The sequence below is a fragment of the Neofelis nebulosa genome, chromosome 4 (genome assembly GCF_028018385.1).
Source record: "Neofelis nebulosa isolate mNeoNeb1 chromosome 4, mNeoNeb1.pri, whole genome shotgun sequence".
NCBI classification, from domain to species: Eukaryota; Metazoa; Chordata; class Mammalia; order Carnivora; family Felidae; genus Neofelis; species Neofelis nebulosa.
In genome coordinates this window covers 86,986,562-87,005,004 of record NC_080785.1, presented here as the reverse complement: position 1 = coordinate 87,005,004, position 18,443 = coordinate 86,986,562, and the positions used below count along the sequence as shown (strand labels likewise).

Sequence of the window (18,443 nt, the reverse complement as noted above, 5' to 3'; positions counted from 1 at the left end):
AATTAAACAATTCTTGAGAAAGCCAAGAGCAATGAAGTGAAAACCAATGAGGTGAAAGCCACTTGGATCGCTTCTGGATGAGGCTGCCAAATCAGTCACAGAGAACCTGAAGAGAGGAAATTTTAATGAGGAAAAAGTCCTTGCAACAGACCTTGGTCTTCAACTCTCAGTTCCACCTGGGATCATCACCAGGCAAGTAGGTCGAGAGATTTACAAAATTTGAAGAGTTTGAGACTCCCTACATGGGAACTCAATCCAAGCTTTCATGAGTATGGTCAAACAAACAAAACCTTCAGAACAAACAACAACAACACGAACCAAAAAAGTTTTCTGCTTATCCCCTTTTCAGTGTTTTCATCATTGGCTTTCACTATTTGATTTTTCAGTTGAACCCATCTGGCAGCACAGGTTGCTGTGTACATCCTACTTCTCTGCTAACAGACCCTGTCTACACGCAACGCTGCTGTTGAAGCTGACCATGTTCCCCTGACACTGCACCTCACAACTCCCAGCCACATCCCAGAGCTGGCCAATCCTCAAAGGCCACCCAGATGCCATTCAATTTTCAAATACCAATATTTGAGACATGCATGGGATCTACACATTTCAACTGGTTCATACCAGGGGGATGGAAATGGCTGTCAGTAACCTGTTATTATATTGGTGTGCCACAGGCATACAAAGATCCCAGCAGCTCTTGCCAGGGCTGATACCAGCAGAATCAGAGTGAAACACAGGATTACACAAGAAAGGTGTTTGGGCAAGAGCTTGGAGAACACAAATTTCCTATAATACTGAAAAACAATGTAACTTGATGCAAATGGTGCCAAGAGTGTTACTGCTCTGTGCCAGTGAGAACAGTCAGATGCTCATGGTATGTGGGGCAACCCACGAAGTATCATGGTTGCCTTTCAGCAGCTTAGTTGTCGGTTTCTACAATGCCTCCATCAGAGGAGAGGCAGATTTCAGATGATCAGGGGCTCCTTTGAATATACAACACACTCCTTTCAAAATGTAAAGTCACGCTCTTTCTATTTTTTACAAATTGACCTATAAAAGCGTTCTGGAATTCGGGGAAGAAATCAGGCAAAAGGAGCTGATATTTTGCTACAGTTTCTTTTCCCAGGGCATAACAGATTCTAAACAGAAAGCAACGGTACAAAGGAGGGCAAAGGCTGTTTACCTGAAAAGACACAGCTTGAAAATGAAGTTTGGCTTCCACTCACACACAGGAAATGTGCCCTGATATTTCATTCACCTTTTCACCCAGCCTCCGCACGCATGTCTTGACAGCAGATGGCAGTAATGGGTATATGATGTGACAATATCAGCACAAGGCAGCAATACTGGAGAAATGCATCGGCATAAATTCTATTACAAGTGGTTATTACAGCACTAATACTACTTTTTAAGGAGATAATGGTGTGGCTTGCCCACTGCGTGTTCTCTTAGCATTTGTTTTACGTTCCCAAGTGACCTGTCATGGGCCACAACATTTACTATGGCATTAAAAAAAGAGCAGTTGTGAATGTTTGTAATTTGATAACGGGTAGAAAAAAGTCTGCAAATACAAGTTTTCGAGATGGTAATTCCAGCTTTCACCATCACTGACCTCATGAAAATTCCACCTTATGAAAATTCTTCTTCATAATTCATGAAAAGTTTCAGAACAGCAAATGAAGTAATAAAATGTCAAAAATGATCCAGGAACAACATCAAAAACTGACAGTTTTGTTATTGGTTGCTATTTATGTCACTTGCAATGGCACTTTGTTTCCTTGATTCTTGGTGGCACTAGACATATGATACTATAAGACACAAGGTAATTGGTGAGAATAAAGCAAACAGATAACTAAATGACATTTTTTGAGATTCTCTGACATATATGTTATATTTCTCTTTATTCTGATAGACTCTGATAGGGATCCTTTTCTAAAAGCATAAACTCATTATTAAAAAGTTAATTAATGGGGCACGTGGGTGGTTCAGTCAGTTGAGCATCCAATTCTTGATTTTGGCTCAGGTCATGATCTCACAGTTCATAAGATTGAGCCCAGCATCAGGCTCTGTGCTGACAGCGTGGAGCCTGCTTGGGATTCTTTTTCTCTTCCTCTCTCTGCCCTGCCCCCACCCCCTCTCTAAAAATAAATAAATAGGGGCGCCTGGGTGGCGCAGTCGGTTAAGCGTCCGACTTCAGCCAGGTCATGATCTCGCGGTCCGTGAGTTCGAGCCCCGCGTCAGGCTCTGGGCTGATGGCTCGGAGCCTGGAGCCTGTTTCCGATTCTGTGTCTCCCTCTCTCTCTCTGCCCCTCCCCCGTTCATGCTCTGTCTCTCTTTGTCCCAAAAATAAATAAAAAATGTTGAAAATAAATAAATAAATAAATAAACTTTAAAAAAATAAATGAAAAGTGGATTCATGTTATATGTAAAAAGAAGCTTGTTCCTCTGATACCTTTACCAAATTCCTCTTTGTTCTGATATGACTGCACAGGAGTCTTTTTCTAAAAGAATAAACTAGTCGCACACACAAATAATTTAGGAATATGATTTTTTTTGTTTTAGAATTTATAATATGAATTAATTTTTTTAAGTGACTGGTTTACTCTTTAACATGCTCTACATCGTATCCCAAGTCAGCCAATAAAGGTTTAAGGTATAAACCTACAATGAGTTTCCTGGTTATGTACTAATGCCTGCCAGAACATTATCACTAAGTAACCTCACCATAATATGGACAGAGACTAGCTCTGACATCCAGCCTTTGTATGCTGCATTCTCTTTGTGAGTATGCTATTCCATGGAGGAGATGCTAGAATTGGGGCCAAAGTCATGAAAACTCCGCTGCTGTCCTCTCTGTGATTTTGTACTACCTCCAAACCTGGGTTTGGTCTTTAATTTCTCTTCAAGAAACCAGAGCCAAGGAGCAGCTGGTACTGTTTACTCGCTTGCTGCACCTGTAGTTCTGCTTTGCAAGGCATAGAAATGGATTTTCTCCATGAAACATGAATTTCTAGAGCTGGAGTTTGCCCCATCAGTCACGGGTCCACAATACATCAAAAGCAGGAAATGGGAAAATGGCAACATTAGTGGACTGTTTAGGCTCTTCTCCTTTGTTTGCCTTTAAATTAATCTCCTCCTGTTCATGACTCAGCGAGGAAAACATCTTCCTTTGAAGACGAATTAACTGAAAAGTGCATTGAGGGATTTCAGATTCATAACATAACCACCTTGAACCCTCTGCTCTTGGTGAACCTAAAGAATAGCCACAGGCAGACACTGCACATTCCTGGTTCCTCAATTTATGTCAAAATGGTTTCCTGAGCCTGCCATTCCTAACTCCTACATGCAACTGGAAGCAGTTTGACCATTAGCACGGAGTTAAAAAAACAATGTCCTTGAATTTTTCATTCCTTGGGTGGGCCCTGATAATTTTAGGAGCTAAAGCTTGAATGTTGCCTAAGTCAGTCATTGTTCAAGAATCCCTTATTGAGCAGAGTCCTCAACAGTAAAGACTGTAGATACAGGAACTCTCCCTGCCGTCAAGAAGCTTATAGTTCAGCTAGAAAGATAAAGTCAGTGCACAAGTACTTAAAGTGGAGTGCCTAATTGTGTAACAATAATTTTATGTGAAGCTCTCCACAGACCTTCTTAAGGTTTCCTCTTGCTGGTTTGACATTACTATTCAACAAAGTAATAAACTCCAGAGCTGTTCTACCCAGTAATGGGAGCCCAGCCACCAGTCACATGTAGCTATTGAGCACTTGATGTGTGGCTAGTGCCACAAGCTAGAAAGATGATATTTTGGATATGTTGAGTTAAATAAATATTATTACTAAATTAATTTAACCTGTTGATCTTTACCTTTTTTTATCAAAATATTTAGAGTTCCCTGTATTGCTCCCATTATTTTCCTATCTGATAGCGCTGTCCTGCTGTTTGACTCCCTGTATTCATATCCAGATAAAATTAAGACATATATAATTTCTTTCTTGTTCCTTCTATCATTCATCATTCATTCATTCATTCATTCATGGTAGGTGCTTTATTTCCCCCATTTTACAGATGAGGAAACTGAAGCAGGTAGAAAGGTATGAGGTGTGGTGTAGGATTTGAATTCAGGCACTCTGACTCACCTAGCATGTTCTACTCTAGTAATCCAGATGAGAAACCATGAGGGTCAGAACCAAATGAGGGGTGATGGGTTGGAAAAGAAAAGATGAACTAAAGTGATATCCTCAAGGCCATATGAACACAGCACAGTGACCAGTTTGTTGTATGGCATAAGGGAAATAGAGATAGAGCTGACTCCCAGATTCCTGGCTAAGAAGACAGTGCCACCAAACAAAATAAGAGACATGGAGAGAAGTATATATAAGTGAGATGATGAATTCAGTCAAATTGAAGCACCCGTGAGAAATCCAAGTGGAAATGTCTAATAGGCAGCTGTACATATAGATGTGAGCCTCAAAGGAGATATTTAGGTTGGGTATATTAATTCGTTTTCATTTGTCTCCCCCTCAACTTCTCCCCATTACCCTCCAATAGCCTTTGCCTTTTGAATTACAAGGGAGCTTCATGGTTGAATGAAATATGGTTCCTGACTTAAACATTCAAACTTCTGCACAATGGGACTCCAAGCTCTCTACTAAGCTCTCTCCTCTGTGTAACACACACTTTGCCCCAGACAAACCGGATTACATATGTAACCTTGACATTAGTTGTGCTCTCTACACACTTGAAGATGGTGGTTTAAAGGGATCTGAGCTACCAATGACACCAAATGCTGGATCTAATGTTTTCTCTAAGATTTATAGGAATTTGTGGGGTAGTGGGAATAAAGAAGAAAATTCCACTATCAGAATCACTTCAATTATTAAAAACTTTCAATTGCCATAGACAAAGACAGTTCTTCCAGCCATTAACAGATGGTAATAGCAATTGCTCATGTGGGATCACTTTGGATTTACGCACAATTAGAGTTTTTTGTGACCCGAGTGTTTTGTAACCAGAGAGTCTGTGATGAGTTTATAGCTCTACTCACCTTCCTGCCACTGTGGTCTCTCTTTTATATTAACCAGTCATGGAAGTCAGCCCTCTTCCTTAGTTTCAAGGGGAAAAACCCCACAAAAACCCCAAACCAAAACCAAAACCCAATAGCAAAGTAAAACCAGACTAAATAAAAAAATATCACAAACACCTAAACCACACCCACATAAAACATTTGTTGGAAGAGATGAAATACAGAAGTCTGAAGAGATGAGAGGAATTACAGCAGAAGAATGAAATAATTAACAATGCATGTTAGATACTCTGGTTGCAGAAATTCCCTCCATTTTAGCTTTAGTCTCCTTTTCCAACCTTGACCTTTCTCTCCTCTTCCCTCATCCTCTCAGCAGCAAACCTCTGACCTCTCATTTTCTTAAGCAAATCTCTCTAGCCTCTACCCCACAGAAGTTTTAGGCCCCCTCCTACATACCTCTGCTCATCAAGATCCTCAGCTTGGGGTGCCTGGGTAGCTCAGTCGGTTAAGCATCTGACTCTTGGTTTCAGTTCAGGTCATGACTCATGGTTCATGAGTTCTAGCCCCAGGTTGGGCTCTTCACTGTCAGCATGGAGGCTGCTTGGAATTCTGTGTCTCCCTCTCTCTCTACCCCTCCCCTCTCTGGCTTGGGCTCTCTCTTCCTCTCTCAAAATAAATAAATAAGCTAAAAAAAAAGAAAGATCCTCTGCTAAAGGAAAGGAATCCTCCTGCCCTGGAAGGCAGATGTGCCCATGATCCTTGGTTACACAAATTCTTCTTCCCAAGTCTTTGCTTCTCCTCTGGTTCCTGTTAAACTCCTAATCAATTCAAGGCCCAATTCAGTTCACAGAAGCAGGACTCCTGCTCCCCTTCCCCATCCAAACACCTTCTCTCCACCACCCCCAGCTCTCACACTGCTACAGGAAACTTCATTCCTCTAGGTGGAGAGTTTCCAGCACTAACTTCATATACTCCCTATTTGACTGCATTTCATTTGAGGATGGGTTCTATCTATGTGGCTCACACCAATCATCTTCTTGGTACAAACTGGTTAAACTGACCTCCAAATCAGTACACACAGAAATGATTAATAAAAAACCTGATATATTCTTCTCTTATTTCATTTTGGGTAAACCTACAAGGTAATCCTTAGAATGACCTTGTTTGGAAATGAAAACGGTGAATCAATAATTCTCCTGTAATCATATATTTGAAATCTCATCTACACCCTGTTATGCCTGGTAAGTGGATTTCAGATTTGCATGGGAAACATATTGTGCTTTGCCATTGCATTTACCCAGTGGATTTGCTAATAATTTAGGAAGTTTAGCAAATATGATGCAGTATAACTTGTAATATTTATTTGCTCTCTCAGCTGTGATTTTAATCCCCAAAATAACAAGCTCAGACAACAAATTATTGATATGCTTTGTGCTGTTTATCAATATTTACTTAGATTTATTTTGGAAAAAAAATCCAGAGGGGGGCTATTTAACATAATTGGGCATTAAACTGTTTGATTTGGTACTCACTGTTTTTGAACATACATAATAAACACACGGAAGTTATTGATGCAAACCTGTTTGTTCCTGTCTACAATAGGAGATTAGAGAGGGTAGGTTTTTTTTTTTTTTGCATTCAGGAAAAAGTAAGTTAGTTGAGATACAATTTGTTTTGCTTCTTTTATTTGAAAGCACATTTTAAATGAGCCAAATGGATATCATATGGTCTAACTGTCACTTGACTTGACATTTAAGGACAATACATGGTTTGCATCCTATTTTCAGTTACTATAGAGTGAGTGTATGACCCTGCATCTCCCTTCATGACAAATTCTCACTTTATGCAGCTTTAGGAAACTACTAAGCAGGGCTATGTTAACGAAAATAGATTAGTCACTTGAGCTCTGTAAAATGTGTTTGGGAAGAACATTTTTGAGAACATTTCCAAAATCCTTGTGGGCTTATTATGACAGATGAATAAAGATAAGAAGGCAGTGATAAGATTTACATTTGACAATAACAGGTGGGGGTAGTACTGGAGGAGCGGGGCTCTGTCTTGGGCTTGCAACAGCAGTAATAAGCAGTATCTGAAGTTCAAGATCCTGCTTCCAGGTTGGCACACCTGGTTTTTCTTCTTGCCTATAAGCATCACAAGAGCACAGTCCGATTTTTTTTTTGTTTCACTCTTATATTCCTAGTCTCTAGAACAGTGCTGTAGTATAATAAGCCCACCATATGTATTTTCTGAGTGAATGAAATCTAGTGGACTCATTCCTCCATGATTCTTTGATTATTCTTCTATTATAACTAATCCTGTATTATTAAAGCCATGTCACTAATTTTCCTCTTTTCTAGATACAAATCACCTGACTCTTCTACTCTTTATTCATCTGTCATAATAACCACACTGGGATTTCTAAAACATCCAATAATTTCTATCTATGTTTTTAACTAATCTGCATACTAGGACTATGCTTTCAAAAAAAAAAAAATTGAGTGAATTTGAACCAGCTTTGGAGTAGAGACATCAAGGATGTCTCAAAGTTAGTGCCCTGCCCTTCAGTTTGACCAAACAGAGAATGTGACACGCTGTTCTTCTCACCCTTTCCTTAGGAGGTGCACGTAGATGCACATAGAAGGGCTAGTGATGAGAAGAGAAGATTCTTCAGGGGAGATCTGCTTTTTATTTTGAAATAAAATTGGATACTATTGGAGATAGCACTGAATGGAGATGCTATTTACTTGAGCTATACTTTGAATGCAGCCTCTTGAATGTTTTTGACTAAGGCCATTTAGGTGGGATTAAAAATTGCAGCTCACCTACTATTCTAGCTCCTGTCTTCCCAGGGAACTTCAAATTACACCTTTCTGTTCCAGTGCTGAGCTGCAGTCAGAACACTGAATGAAAATCATTGGCAAATGGGTGCAAATGTTAGTTTAGGAACTATGTAATCATTAATAACACATTTAGTTAGCTCTCCATACAGAACCTTAAATCATAAGTGAAAACTAAAGAAACAAAGACTTTCAATTCTGGATCCCTTCTTAGTCTATCAGTAGGATCCTCACATTCACCAATGGGCCTGAGGCCACATGTTAAGAATCCCTTCTCTAGAGGAGGAAGAAATCCAAACTCATACCCAACAGTCTTTTCCTGTTGCTATGGCTGGGCAGAAAGAGGAAATAACACTTGTTATGTAATTATATTTATCCTTAAGGATAAATGTTTCATTGGCCTAAAGATTTAGATTCATAAGATGAACTTATCAGCATTATTGTATTGGGGACTAGTGACGCCCCAAACAAAACCTGGTTAAATAAAGAATTAAAAATTGTTCCATTAATATTCCTTATGCAATTTACTTGATATGTAGCGTCTATCTCTTAAGATTTTAACTTCAGTCTTTCTACTATTCTATTTTTCTGGCTCTTCCTCAATTTACATACACACATACCTTAGTGTGTATATGTATGTATAGTATATCGTATATAGTATTATGCGTGTATATATATACTTTACAAAATTATTAGTGACCACGGTCATTTTCTCCTTCATCTTCCCTTCTGCTCTCATTGTCATCCTGGCTGCACATTTTTCCTGATCCAGCCTGGCTGTCAGAGCCCATCATATAAACTTCTCTTTCATAAATCTGCTTTTACTCCATGGTCATTCTATCCCACTGAGGTGGCAGAATTCACAACCATGGATCAATATAAATGTTTAATCTTTAGATCTACCCCTGGTGACCCATCCTTAACACTGGTGAAAAATCACAGTTGCACAGACTAAGATCACTATATGTTTGTGGTATCGAACATCAACTTGGTTCTTAAAACTGCCCTGAAAACTCTACCTTGGGTTGGGATTCCTTGAAGCAATTCCCATGACAGGAATTCTTGCCCAGGATTTGTTGAGACAGTGCTCTCAGGAAAATGGGAGTGAGAAAAGCAGGATAGGGCAGAAGGGGAAACAAAAAGCTATACAATGCTGTCATTGTAAGTGGAATGTCTGGGGCAGGCTTTTTGAACTCCCAGGCTAGTCAATCATAGATGTGGGCTCCTGCCTCCCACCCAGGGAGTGAGGGTGAGGCTAGGGGAGTAAAGGCTTAATCTCCTAGGTGAAGCCATTTTCAGCCTCCAGAAGGGAAGGGCTGAAGCCATGAGCAGCACCAGCACAGAATGGTTCTGGGCAAGTGCTACATCTTTACAGTTTCTTTAGTAAGCTTTCCCAATTATTCTTCATACAAGTACTCTAAACCTCTTTTTTTCTTCCCATCTCTGGCCCCATCATTTCCCTCATCACTCTCAGCCCAGAAACATACCTCTGTTTCCCCAGAAAATATAGAAGCCCAGTTTGGAGTCCTACAGTGGCTTCTCACTGCTCTTAGGAAAATGTCTAAATTCCCTTAATGTGATTTCAAGCCCAGACTGACCTGACCTTTTGTTACATTAGTAGCTTCTACCTTACTCAAATCCTTCACTGCGTTAGCCATAACAAACCTCTTAAGTGCTTTGAAAGCACACATCAGACCATGTGCCCTCCTCTACTTAGAATTTTTATTTGATTTCAAAATGTTCAAATTATCAAGAATTATGTTTACATACTGTTTATTCACCATAATTCACACAAAGGTGACATTTATTGGTGATGATACGATGTCAGATTTTTAAAGAAGGGACCCATGTGCTACATACCTGCTTGCTAGAGAATGTCTATTGGTTGGCTTAAATTTTCCATACATACTTATAAAATACCTTGAGCTGACTGTGAAATTCTAGGCTCAAACGTTCTTTACCTCAGAATTTAGTAGACATTATCTAACTTCTGATATTGAGCATTGCTACCAAAAAGTATAAGGCTCACCTGCATTTATTCCTTACACATAAAATGCTTTTTAAAAAAAGCCTTAGATGTATATATGATTGTATATTTTTGAAAATTATAGTAACTTATCAGGATTCACTTTGATGTTGATTATTTTACATCAGCTTTTCTGATGATCCCATATTTTCCAAGACCCAGATCCATTTATAAACTCACACTTGATAATTTCAGGAGAGTTTCCTACTATTTTATTTATTAATACATTTTCTTCTTTAGAAACATCAATTATGCATATGTGAGGTTTACCTTTTCTCTCTCATATATATCATCTTCTGTATACTCTTTTAAAATATTTCTTTAAGTTATTTCTTTCTTCATGCCTATCTTCTCTGTTTCTTGATTTTTAAAAATCATGTTTATGCTCTTTTTGTTGCTTTTAATGTAACTTTTATATACTTAATACTTTTTTTCTTGTCTCTTTCTTTCTCAACCCCTGCCAGTTTCTATTTCATGTTTTTTTGTCTTCGTCTTTTAATTTTTCTTTGAACTCTAATATGTATTTTTATTTTGTAAAACTTTTTAAATGTTTATTTATTTCTGAGAGAGAGAGAAAGAGAGAGAGAGAGGGAGTGGGGGAGGGACAGAGAGAGAGGGAGACACAGAATCTGAAGCAGGCTCCGGGCTCTGAGCTAACAGCACAGAGCCCGATGTGGGGCTTAGCTCACTAACCATGAGATCATGACCTGAGCTGAAGTCGGACCCTCAACTGACTGAGCCACCCAGGCTCCCCTCTAATATGTATTCAAAATTTTTTTTTTACGAATCAGGTTTTCAGGGTGCCTGGGTAGCTCTGTCGGTTAAGTATTGGACTCTTGATTTCGGCTCAGGTCATGACCTCATGGTTCATGAGGTGGAGCCCCATGTGGGGCTCTGCACTGTCAGTGCTTGGGATTCTCTCTCTCCCTCTCTCTCTGCCCTTCCCCTGCTCACATGCCCTCTCTCTTAAAATAAGTAAACATTTTTTTAAAAGTCATGTTTTTGTCCCAACAGAAAGCAGTTTAGAGTGCAAATAAGCTATATACACTCTTAAAGGCAAGTATGTGAAACAGAACCGAAGCAAAGATAAGCACAAAAATGGAAGATGCATTTAAACCCAAATATGCCAGCTATCACATGTAATAAATACAGAATAAAGGTTTCAGTTAGTAGTCAGGTTTTTTTTTTTTCGTTTGTGTGTGTGTGTGTGTGTGTGTGTGTGTGTGTTTTGAAAGGTAGACTGCCACGTGCAGCACCTCATTTGGATGTGTCTAAAGTGCTGTAGGCTTGACCACCCTACGTTCTCCTACAAATGGACCTTGAGACCTTGCATGGAGGTTCTAGTAGGGGAGAACAGCTACTTGTATACCCTTGAAAAAGAATGGCCCTTCCTCTGTTAGGGAAGGTCGTCCTCTCTGACCAAGCACGTAGCATCAGGAAGGACGTACATGGAGCGGTGAGGGAGGAAGGAGACACCTGCCGAGCCAGCCGCATCACTCGAGTCAACCCTGGTGATCAGTGGGGTGACAGATGTCATAGCCAGATCACCCTCACATCCAGTTGTCAGTAATTTTGGGTGGGTTGAAAAATATCCCACAACATTCAGTTTATGAGTCATGCTTCTAAGATATGATGTTACACAAATAGATGAAGTAAAATTTGGAAAATATATACCTTATGATCATGAAATGAAAGCACACAAAAATGTGTGTTTGTATCTGAAAATAGATATAAGGGCGAGAACATCAGCTGCAAGATATACTTTAAAATTTTTGTGCAGTTCCTCACTTCAGTTCAAACTACATATAACAACAATTTTACAATAGGAATAAAGAGTTAAATCTAAAAATCTAAAAATAAAAAAATGTTTTTCTAAATTTTCAAAACTAAAAAGATTCTATAGTTTTGGCTTCTTTCAGATGATGATACTGTTCTCTTTTGTATATATTTATTTATGGTGATTTTTAATGGGCTTTGAGGGAGGACGGTGAAGTAAAAATATTTTTACTCAGGCACACTTAAGCAGACGCTCTCGACACTGAATTCTTAAAATGTTTAAAATTCTCTATGAGAGAATTGACTAATTTCAACTGGGATAAATATGATGTGGGACTCTCAAAAAAATCAACAGATCCTGGATGAACATATAAAATTGAGGAATCTGAATGGAACAGAGGAGTCTAGCTGACTTAAGGGATTCAGTGGTTCTTTAAGAAAAGGAACGAGACCTAATACCAGGAAATTACTGATGCAAATAACTAGGAGTTACCTCAAAGCAAAATAGATACATCATCAGCTCCGTCTTTTTGTTGTCTTCCTGAAGTACCAACGAAACAATGCTTCCAGATTTTGTTACCAATTAAGACCTATGCCAGATGGGTCCTGCAGCACAGCTCTGATGCTCAGAGTGGGCAAGCAGAGAAGCAGCACTCTTTATGAAATGTCACTTTAGCAAGGCTCATTATATACTCACACATGAACTAGAAATACTAAGTTTTTAGTTTTCCCAGAGTTCACACTTGAAATAGGGCTGCAGCACTTTCGTCTTATTTTAGGTGTCCCAATTATGCTCATAAGCATGAAACAACCGGGCTGTGACTATATACTCATCAGCAGAAGAGTTACAAAACCCATGTAAATTGTGACTTTTGTACCTAATTTCAGGTCAAACCAATCAACTGTGGGCCTTTTACAGAAAGCACACTTAGCAGTCTCTCAGAAGACTCAGTCATTTTGATTATCCTATGTGGATGACAGTTGATCAGTTACAACAAATTTGTCATCCGAATGATTCTGGAAAGATTGTGGTACTCCCCATAGAGACACTGTCTATATGTTCAAATAGAGGACAATATTTGGTGTTAATAACACTGATAGATGTTAGCTGAAAGAATGCAGCGAGGGCACCTGATTTACCAATAGGCATCTGGAAAATAAGCTAATCTGAGCAAGAATGTACCAAGTCTAAACTTAACTTACCATTCTAAACTCCACGGCTAACACTCCCATCATGCAGACCCACATTCAAATAGGTCTTGACATAGTCTGATGAAGCTTTCAAAAACAAGGTGACATTTCAAAAACCCTGTTCTAGCATAAACGCTGGTGCTCAAAACAAGACTGTTATGTTAGCCCCATGCTTCATATTTCAAACAGTAACTTAAATATGTGTGCATGTGTGTGTATATATTTTTGTAAGTGTTTATATGTGCATAGTAAGATACACACAGATACCCATACTCACGTCTGCTAGCAAATTGCTGATGATATACAATGCTAAGATTAAACACGCGAGAAGTTAGGACAAGATAACTAAAGATGAGCCTTATCAAAGAGTCAGTGATTGAATAAAATAACACACAATTTCTTGTAGAAGAAAATCTTTTACCATGCCATTTAACAGTGTGAGTGGCTCAGTAGGTAAACATACAAGTGACCCTTGAACAGCACGGGTTTGAACTTCATGGGTCCACTTACACGTGGATTTTTTTTGATAAATACAGGACAATACTGTAAATGTATTTTCTCTTCTTTATGATTTTTTTCATAACATATTCTTTTCTCTAGCTTACTTTCTTGTAAGAATACAGTATATAATAATATAACATACAAAATATATGTTAATCGACTGTTGATTTATTGAGGCTTCTGGTCACAGTGTGCCATTAGCAGTTAAGTTTTGGAGGAGTTAAAAGTTGTACATGGATTTTTGACCAAGTGGGGCAGCAAGTAGGTCAGCACCTATAATCCTGGTGTTTAGGTCAAACATCTGGCATCTGATACAACTTTAAAACAGTCACTCAACTCTGTGATAAATAGAAGCTATCAGACAAAAATGTTCTCTTGCAATCCTTTTCACAATCCTGTAATTTCATTCTGCTACCTTAGCACTTCTTCCCATCACTATCATTGACAGGCTGCTTTCATGGCTAATGATACTGATAAGCAACTATGGAGACAAATGTCAGGAGTTAGAAAAGAGATTGTATGTTTGAACTTAAAAGAACAATGGTTCCCAAACTTTGGTCATTAATACACCACTGCCAGAAATTTTGGCACATCAGTGCTTTTGTTTACTTAGTATTTTTCCTTAAATTGACGCACAATTAAGGTTAAAAAATGTAAGCTAGAAACTTTGTGCCACTGCATATAAAGAAAACCAGCTTGCCCCAACATAAATAGAAAATAATAGTAAATATAAATAGAATGGAGATAAAACAATCTCATTCTATTTTGACTAGATCCCATTATCTTCTGAAAGTTCTCAGTGGGATCTGTCTTGTATTAGTTTTTACTTGCGCCTTGGGAAAGTTCCAGTGTTAAATACTGATTTTATGCCTAATAAGTACCTATTGAGGTACTTACTATTATAATAAGTACCTAATAAGGTTCCTATTTGGGAACCTTTCTGTTCTTCATATCCAAATCTATGTGACCTCAGAAATCTTTTGAGGAGCTTATTAGCCTAAAGAATATACATTTCTGATACTACATTAAAATGAAGGGGTCCATATGCTAAAAACAGCCATTGGTGTGTGTTTAAAAGGTGATATAGACATACTATCACCAAACTAAAATTTTCATACTTGAAGTTTGGTATAATCAGGTAATCAGAAGAGAATTAAAAGTAACTTTTTCACTTGCGATTTTATTTAATCTAAAACTGTATTTTCTTCACGCTTAAAATCTCTCTCATAGTAACACTGAATTGGGAGATTATGCTTATAGTAGCTACCACAAATAATGAATCTTCATACCTTTCTTGAATAATTATGGACATATACAATTCATTCGGAAATGTATTATGTATATAAGTTAGTGGAAAATTTTCTTTGGAAGAATGTGAGATTATCACCTAATTTTAACTTTTTCATGACTTTCTTCATAATATCCTCACAATATCTTATCATTTGCTCCTCCTGTGTTATCAAACTGTACTATCAAGAAGACTGCATTTTCATGAATAATACAAAATACTGATGCATAATATTCAAGTGATTTAAACAATATTAAAGACTTTTTGGTAATTCAATTTTGGGAATTCATTAAAATGAAAAACATTTTAGGAAATATTATTTTATTTATAACCTTTGCATACCCTCAGGGTATGAATAAGGGGGAAGAAGAATGTCTAGTTAGAAATATAAAAGATGGAAAGTTAATCATATCTTGAAATTGCCCCATTTAGGGATCATTTAATCAACTGAAATAAATGTTCTCTAATTTTGCTTTCATTAATGAGATGACTAAGTTGGATACAGCATGTACAAAGCACATGCTTCATTGTGATGAAAGTGTTTTTCAGACAGGATGCTGAGGCCTGTGTAAGTTTAAAAAAAAAATATTCTTAGAGAGATTGTGTCTGTGTGATTAAAACAGGTCTTTATTAACTTAAGAGTGACAGGAACATTTCTCATTTTCTCCAATCTTTTCCCTTGTACTTTTTGTCACTTTTGTTGGCACAGATGGCAAATAGAATTGAAAGGGGAGTAATTTCCACAAGGTGACAAAGTGATTAGTGATGCGGCTGGGACTAGAACTAAGGTCATTCCAACTTCCCACCTACTGTGTTTTCCGCCATGGGTGGCCATTCATCCATCCGTTATTCATTTATTCATTCACCACCTGGTCTGGCTTAGGGGTAGGTTCAGGCACTAGTGAGATGAGCAGGGGCCTGGAGCTTCATGCTCTGATTGTTGTACCTTGATCAATAGTGATATGATTTTCACATAGCGATAGATTAAGACAAGTAAGTAAAAGACGAAGAGTAATTCTTTCGGTGGTGAGTAGCAGTGGTGAACTGTTGACGTCAAGGTCATTTCTAGAAGTGTTTCTTCATGCACTAGCCACATGCGACCCATTCAGAGTTGCAGTGAACTCATCGCTTTGGTGGACTTCTCTCCGTTACTTTAGCTCCTACCAAATGACATGGAAGTGTCAGTGTTAAATATTGACTCTGTGCAGAGTAAGTGCCTATTTTTTTGTGGCCTTCCTGTCCTTCGTATCTGAATGTGTGCAGCTTCAGAAATTTTCTGCAGGGCTTACTGGCCCAAAGAACATAATTTCTAACATTGCATCAGAATGAAGGGGTTCCTCTTAATGTTCAGAATGGGAAATGTTCAGAGGGAAATTTAAAAAAGGAATTGTTTTAGAACTGACTTAAACATTTATTGAGTGTATTAAAATAATGCAGTGTCAGTCTCTGAAGGAGTTTACAGTTTCCAAAGGTGGGCCTTGAGCATGAAACTACTTAATTCCTAAAAGTCCTGGAGGAAGACTGAGGTACCACATGGAGTGTGAGGACAGCAGCTCCTATCCTGACTGTATGGATTCTAATCCCGAGATTGCCTCTTAAGTACTTGAGAGGTCTTGGGTATGCTCTAGCCTGTTTCCTAATCTGTAAAATGGGGATGAGGATAGTATCTGCCTTACAGGCATATTGTGAGGATCACATTAATTTCTGTGTAAAAACCTCAGAACCATCTGGCATAGAATATGTGCTGTGTGAGTGCGGTACTTTTTGGCAACGTTGATGGTAAAGTTTCTTTGCTGAATCAGCGCTTTTAATACACTGATGCACACTGTGAATCATCAAGAGGCGGATGTGCTGCAAAGCTTCCCACAATATTTGGGCTTTTGCTGAGGAGCACTGTTATTAGACTAATGAATGTACCCTTAGGATATGTGCTTGGGAAATATAGGGCATTTAAAAATATTTGGGGGTGTCTGGCTGGCTCAGTCAGTAGAGCATGCCACTCCTGATCTTGGGGTCATGAGTTCAAGCCCAGTGTTGAGTATAGAGATTACTTAAAAGGAATTTTTTAAATGTTTGCATAATTAACGATCTTAAGAGTTTTGCTTCATTTCCAAGATCCAACATCTGGGTGAATCTTTAGGGTTGTTGATATAACAATATCATTGTAACCTGTTAATGTTGAGGATGAGCATGAAAACTAACATTGTTTAGAATCGATCTGTGCCAGGCACTGTGCTGAGTGTGGACCCTGTACTAACTTGTTTACTCCTTAACAGCAACTCTATGAGGTATTATTAAAAATGAAGAAACTGAGACTTAGAATATTAAATAAGATCACAAACTAAGTTGGAGAATCAGGGAGCAATTCCTGTTCTATATGATTCCAAAGCCCATATCTGCAACCAGGAAATGGCATTGTCTCTCTGATTTTGATGATAATAGTCACGATCTGGATAGTAAGAGTCACATACATCTTCAGAGCTCTGAAAACTATAAAGCACAGAATGAATAAAGGGTATCATCAATAATATTAAAAGTATGCTTTTGATGTGTCTGTTGTTGTTTATTTCTGGGATTAAAACATTGTACTACCTGTGTGCTAATGACTTGAAAAGTCCTCAAGTGGGGCGCCTGGGTGGCTCAGTCGGTTAAGTGTCCGACTTCAGCTCAGGTCACAATCTCGCGGTCCGTGAGTTCGAGCCCCGCGTCTGGCTCTGGGCTGATGGCTCAGAGCCTGAAGCCTGCTTCTGATTCTGTCTCCCTCTCTCTCTGCCCCTCCCCCGTTCATGCTCTGTCTCTCTCTGTCTCAAAAATAAATAAACGTTAAAAAAAAGATTAAAAAAAAATTCCTCAAGTAAGCAATTGAAAATGTGAAACCCACAGTGTTAAACTATAAAAAACGTATTTTTTTTCTGGGAAAACCACCAAATAAGTAGTTATCTGATTAATTTGATAAGGAAGATATAATCTTTCATTGAATACGTAACTGTATGCACAACAAGGAAAGCAATCACCCTTTAAGGACATTTGGAGAAAAATTTAGTTTAAACACATGTGCCAGAGTGCCAGGCACCAGAAAAACAGTATAAAAGTATCTAGTAATTTGAAAGTGACTTTTAAATCAGTACTAAAGTTACTGAAGATCAACTCCCAAATCATATAAATCCAATGTGAACATTCAAATGTAAAAATTTGCATTGTTTGTTAGCATATTTCTAAATTTTAGAAAATAAGGTCATGATTTCAATCCCATTGCATATCAATATCTGACTGGGTTTCTTCTTTTTTTAAAAAAAATTTAAAAATGTTTATTTATTTTTGAGACAGAAAGAGACAGAGCATGAACGGGGGAGAGTCAGAGAGAGGGAGACACAGAATCCGAAGCAGGCTCCAGGCTCTGAGCTGTCAGCACAGAGCCCGACGCGGGGCTTGAACTCACAGACTGTGAGATCATGACCCGAGCTGAAGTCGGACGCTTAACCGACTGAGCCACCCAGGCACCCCTCACTGACTGGGTTTCTTTTAAAAAAAACATTTGTTTTCAACATGAAAACTCAATAAATATTTTTTAAAGTATTCTTTTTACTTGTAATAGAAAAATGTCATGTTTACTGTCAGCTCAATGTTTATAGCCTCTTTCCTCTGTTCTTTGTAGTCTCTAAGGTTTTACTTTAGTTTTGAACGGGTAATCTTACAATGTCACAGTGTTCTCCTGACTGCCCATCCAGACAGCTAGACAGAAATCTGCCGGATCTCCTTTGCATCATGAACACATGTAAACCTTTCCTTACACGTGCAGCAGAT

At 38.4% G+C, this 18,443-nt stretch overlaps 1 protein-coding gene and 1 pseudogene across 12 annotated transcripts in view; both read right to left on the bottom strand.

Annotated features, from left to right (window-relative positions):
- LOC131508327 (protein Wnt-2b-like) overlaps positions 1-11,377 on the bottom strand; it is a 50,474-nt pseudogene extending 39,097 nt beyond the window's left edge.
- Positions 1-18,443, bottom strand: part of MAGI2 (membrane associated guanylate kinase, WW and PDZ domain containing 2) — a 1,350,742-nt gene that overhangs the window by 399,927 nt on the left and 932,372 nt on the right. The gene's annotated exons all lie outside the window — the stretch shown is intronic.